The following is a 6,491-nucleotide window of genomic DNA, read 5'->3' on the forward strand; positions in this document are numbered from 1 at the left end:
ATATACTGGGAAACAGGATAGGTTAGCCAGCCTTCTCTTAAATGCCTTTTCTCTCTGAAGCTACTTTTAAAAGCATTTCTCTTATAGTTCCTGTTTCCCTTCCTTCCTAAAAGCCCAAACCATCTATATCTGAAAAGGGTACTGGCTTACACTTAGATAGTATGATATCTTAGATATTGTGGTCATTCTCCTCTAAATGCATCCCAATTAAGTGACATCCTTCCAAAAATATCTTGTATAGTATTTCCTGAGACATCTCATTTTCACATGTCTGAAGAATAGACACAATTTGTTTTATTGTTGAAAAAATGTTGGTCATGGAGGTTAAGATTATGTTTAAAGTAAAATAAAAAAAATCAATACTATGAGTGAAAATTTACCCAAGTCATAACTTTATTTCACGAATTTATTCATTTTTTAAAAAAAGGAATTTTATGCCTTTAATTATACAATTATGATAAAATGCAGCTCACTTAATATGTTAATATGTATTAAAACTTCTATTTCTACAATAGAAAACAAGATAGAAGCAAGAGTAAAAAAAGATAAGTTGATTTGACAAGCTTGTCAAATCACAAAAACAACATAAGATTATTCAGGTAGAATAAATAAGGGAAGAGAATGCTTATACTAGATTAATCAATGGTAATGCACTTTGAATAAATATCAAGTATTTTTATCTCATGGAGATAAATAATGTGTTTCAATTCATTAATTGAAAAGATTTATAAAATTCCCTTCATAATAAAGACTTTGCCTCAATTCATTGTTACCATATCACTCTCTTCATTTTCTCTAAGGAAAGTTCAAAGGCAGATCTGGAAAAACAGTACTTTTGGATAATGTTCTAAACCCCAACACATCTTCATTTATAGATGACAAACCAGACTCAAAATCCTTTCAGTTTTGTTCCTAATTGTACCATTGATTGTGTACTCTGTATTGGGCTTTTCAGCTGCCTTCCTATCTGGTTTTTCATATTTTAAGGTTTTCAGGGCCCAATTGCCCATTTTAATTTGGATATCAAAAGCCAATAAAAAGCAAAAGTTTGAATTTCACTTTAAAGATAACACTTGTCTATTATTACATAAACATTTTTACTAGATCCCCATTCTCCCTTTTTTATATACAGATGCTGGCAATATCCTTATCAGAGAAGATTCAAAGTCTATCTGCCCAGAAAATTTCAGAAAAATCTGGAAAGGCTTAGATGAGCTGATGCTGAGTGAAGTCAGCAGAACCAGGAGAATATTGTACATAATAACAACAATACTGTGTGATGATCAACTTTAATAGACATAGATACAATGATCTAAGACAATTTCAAAAGATAATTTTCATGATAGAAAATGCTATCTACACCTAGAAAAAGAACTATGAAGTCTGAATGCAGATTGAAATATAATATTTTCAATTTTTTTTGGTATTTTCTTTCTCAGTTTTCCCCTTTTGTTTGATTCTTCTTTCACAACATGACTAATGTGGAAATGTTTAATAATTGTACATGTATAACCTATACAGATTGCTTGCCATCTTGGGGGGAAGGTAGGAGAAAAATGGAAATCAAAATCTTATCAAAGTAAATGTTGAAATCTATCTTTAACATTTTTTTAAATGTCAAAAATTAATATTTATTAGAAACAAAAACACAGTCTGGTTTATGGGCCAACCAGATATAAACCACAGACTATCAATTAGACGATTAAAAAGTATTTACTGAGTAATCAGCCTTCTTAACACTGAACTAGATGCTCTTAGAGATATCATAGGAGTATAAGGCAATCTTATTGCCCTCATAGCTATAGTTTTATGAGAAGATATATGAATAAAAACTATTGGAGAATAAGAGGATGTAACAGAATGCTGGAGACATAGAAATGAATTCAAATCATACTTCTGACAATTATTGCCTATGTGTTTTGCAGCAAGTCAGTTAACTTCCTTTAACCTCAGTTTATTTACATGTAAGATGAGAGGATTGAACTAAAGATTTCTAAGGTCTTTTTCAGATCTAAATTTATGGTCATATGATTGAAATTCTTTATCTGATGATCATTATCTCTGTTACCCTGGGGAAATCACTGATTTAGATTGAAATTCCACTACAGACACTTACTACCTATATTGGTTTGGAAAGTTATTTACCCTCTTTGGACCTCATTTTCTTAATTTTTAGAATGAGGAAGTTAGATACAAAAACTTCTAAAGTCCATTCTACTTCTAAATCTAAGAGCTTATGACTTCTCCAGACCTCAGCTTCCTCATCTATGAATTCTGAGATAACTGAACTTGGTTTTTGATATATCTTCCACTCTAGGTTCACGATTTTATGAACCTTAGTGTCTAATTGTATTGTTATAAGCAATCGAAGAATGGGACACTGTAAAGAAATCAGGACATGAAGCCCAATCCAATAATAAATGCTGAAGTAGCTTGAGAAGGGAAAGAACATATTGCTCAGCCAGTAGATCCATGTTCTGGGTTAGGAAAAGGACTGCAGGACTAAAAATTTCCACTGTGCCTAGGAATTTCTCCCCCTTTTTAGGAAGCATAATAATATCAGCTAGTCTGTCTGAACATACTTATAGAGCTTCCCATCTGCCAAAGCTAGACATAGAGTTCTCACTATTACTGAATAGTTTGAGATATTGAAGTGTCCCCTCTCTGGAGCTACTTTGGAGAATGATTTCCGAGAAACATTTTGTTACTTAAGGCAAGGATTTTCCCATTTAAGATGAGTTCCCTGCAACTAACTGCACTTGAGACCCATTATATGTTGATGAGATCAAGAATTGGAAGACACCTCGGGTGAGGAAACCAAAGTCTAGATATGTGAGGTCACTTTTCCAGCCACACAGTAGTGAATGATAAAGCTAGGATATCCAGGTCTTCTGGCTCTCAGTTCAATGCTCTTTCCACTATAGTTATACTTATTCCTTTGTATTAAACTGATTCACTTATCATAACTGATAGAATCATTAATGTCTATAGCTTGAGACCCTGGGTTCAACTTTCCCATAGGATCCTGAGATCACAAATTTTGAGCTAGAAGGCAATTTAGAGATTAAGTTTAAGTCTTTTATTTTACAGTTAATGAAACTAGACCCTGAGAGAATTAAATGATTCCTCAAGATGACACAGATATTAGGTATCAGAAGCAGAATTCAAACCCAGATCCTCTGATTTTTAATCACATGTCTTTTACACACTTACCATCTGAGATGACTAAACAAAGATGAGGGATGGGGCTTAAGTGATTTATCCCATGATCATAATCATCATCAGAGTTGAAATTTTAACCTTGCTTCTCTGACACCAAATACTATGATGTTTCCTAGATACTAAGATATAAACGGTAGAGTAATTTTTCAAAAGGATCTTATCCCATCTGCAATCAAAGAGAGAACTATGGAGACTGGATCAAAGCACAGCATCTTCACCTTTGTTGTTGTTGTTTGCTTGTATTTTTTTTTCTTTCCTTCTCATGTTTTTCCCCTTTTGATCTCATTTTCCTTGTGCAGCATAATATGAAAATGTTTAGCAGAAATGCATGTTTAACCTATATCAGATTGCTTGCTGTCCTAAGTGAAAGAGTGAAGAAGACAAGGAGAAAAATTAGGAACATATGGTTTTGCAAAGATAAATATTGAAAACTATCTTTGCATGTATCTGGAAAAATAACTGTTTAAATCCAATAAATAAATATTTTAAAAGAATTTTCTCTTGCTTGATGATATATATGCATAAATATGTACATATACACATATGTATATGCACATATATACATACATACTTACAAACATATATACGTATACATACATACATATATGGATTATGAATTTTTTCTGTGCACTGATTTTATATTCCAAGAGAGTACTCCTGATCCCTCAACTTGATTTGTACTTTGGGTTATTTTTCTAGTAGTGATAATGGATTTAAATTGATCAATCACTACTCTCCACTCATCTGCTCTTTCTTGGGATCAACACTATGTATTTGTAGAAGAGCTGGTTAGAGGTAAAGGTGCAGCCTAAGGCTGTGGAACAATTTTTCTCTGTGAGAATCTGGCTGTGCTAGGTACGCGGATTGAACCTGTGACCTTGGCCTCATAAACAACACCCACTATTTCTGTCAGTGGCTGCCAAAAGGACAAGGAACTGGAAGGATCCTTGTTTTGAAACTCATTTGACTATCTCATTTGAGATAGTGCAGATCAGGGGTTCTTAACCTAGTGTGCAAGGACTTTGTAGATAGATTTCACAGGGCCTGTAATTAGGAAGTAGTGAAGAAGAAGAAGAAGAAGAAGAAGAAGAAGAAGAAGAAGAAGAAGGAGGAGGAGGAGGAGGAGGAGGAGGAGGAGGAGGAAGAGGAGGAGGAGGAAGAAGAAGAAGGAGCAGGAGGAGGAGGAAGAAGAAGAAGAAGGAAGGAAGAAGAAGAAGAAGGAAAAAGAAGAAGAACAAGAACAAGAAGAAGGAGGAGGAGGAGGAAGAAGAAGAAAAAGAAGAAGAAGAAGAAGAAATATATTTTTGTTTTCACTGCTCTCTTTTTGGAACGCAGCATTTCCTTCAATTACTTAAATATAATATTCTAAGAAACAACCCACAAGCTTTACCAGGCTAGTCATGAGGTGGTGAATGGCAAAACTAGGATCTGGACTCTTATTCTGACTCTTAGTTCAATGTTCTTTCCACTATAATTATACTGATTATTAATCTGATTTACTTATCATAATAAATGTGAATAATTCACATCTATCTACATTGATTCTTTAAGGTCTGAAAATTATTTCCCTCAAAACAACCCTGTAAGGTAGGTAGACAAATAATATTATTCTCATTTTCTGGATGAAGAGACTTATTTCCTAAGAAATTAAGTCTTTCCCTGTATCACCCAATAAACTTCCTCCGATCTGAGGAAGGATTTGAACTTAGGCTTCCTGATTTGAAGTCTAGCATACCAACATGGTGCTCATTTATAATTCAATCTCCTTTAAATGAATATCTCATTTGTAATGCAGCCTTGATGAAAATCAATGGTCTCTTTTAGTCTGAAGGTTTAAATCATATAAGAATGAAAGATAACTGGGAACCTTATAGAGTTAGTAGTTCAAGCCCAAGATTCTGCATGTCTTCATTTTACTTCATTTTAAAAACATTATCTAGGAGCAACTGGGTGGTGCAGTGGATAGAGCACCAGCCCTGAAGTCAGGAGGACTTGAGTTCAAATCTGGCCTCAGACACTTAACACTGCCTAGCTGTGTGACCCTGGGCAAGTCACTTAACCCCAATAGCCTCAGGAGATAAAAAAACAACAAAAACCACACAAACCAAAAAAAAAAATAAATTATCTAATGCAAGATTCTTTCAGCTTTTAGGGTTTTGGAGTTCCTTTGGCCATCTGGCAAAGCCAACAAGGACCTTAAAATTAAGTTTTTAACTGAACAAAATAAAGTAATTCTTGTTGTAAAAGAAATCAATCATAGTGAAATATAGTTATTAACACAAACAAAAAAGCCCATGGACTACAGGTTAAGAATTCCTGTCTAAATGTGATTCACGGCATAAACTACCAGCACTGTATTTTCCACATTTCCAAAGACCTGAATGTTCAACCTATTTTACAACTGTCAACTTTGGCCTAAATCAGCAATTGCCCCAAATCTCCAGTTTTCATAGACTATGTAGAACCCCAGGGAGACTGTATAAGTGTGGGATGTGGCAATTCCCATGCAAAAATTCATGCAAACTACTTGCAAAAGTAGAAATATAATTTGATAAAACATAGTTTTAAAAAAATACGTGTGAAATATAGTCTGCCAATTCACTTTATCCGTTTACTTTTGACTTTATCCTTACACTAGAACTCTAAAAGCTTAAGAATTGTCTATAGCAGGGCTCAATCACTACCTTCTACATAAAATAACTCAGTAGGTGGAGAAATTGCTCCAATGTGAAAAACACCCTGGCATATTACCAAATCTAAGTTGGTAATTCGAGCAGGAAGGAGTGGGTGTGTTGTCAGAGTGCAAGGCAGGTCAATTAGGGAAAAGGTGATGTTTACTCCAGTTCAGGAGAAGCATGAATTTACCACATTTGAAAGGCCAAAGGGTAGCAAATCACTATAACTATAGCAATCAACCCAATTGAAGATTTTTTTGCAATGTTTTGGGGAAGAGGAAAGTTTGGGAAACAGGATAGAGCAATAAAAGAGCCAAGAAGTATGCAAAAACATATAAGAATTAAATCTCATGTCCTGTCACTGAGACCATTGAGTCTGTGTCAACACTGACAAAATGAAGTGTAGAGTTTTGGGTAATTCTTTAGGTAATTTAGACATCCTAAATTCAATATGAGAAAGAAAAGAGTTTTTCTGGAATTGGTTTATTCAAATCTGCCCTTTGTGTTGAATAAACAGATGGAGGCCACTCAGGCTGAGTGCCAGTCGGAAATGTTCCATAACCTTCTGTGTGAAAGGGCCTTTTAGCTTATGTG

Source organism: Sarcophilus harrisii, chromosome 3, assembly GCF_902635505.1.
Source record: "Sarcophilus harrisii chromosome 3, mSarHar1.11, whole genome shotgun sequence".
Lineage (NCBI taxonomy): Eukaryota > Metazoa > Chordata > Mammalia > Dasyuromorphia > Dasyuridae > Sarcophilus > Sarcophilus harrisii.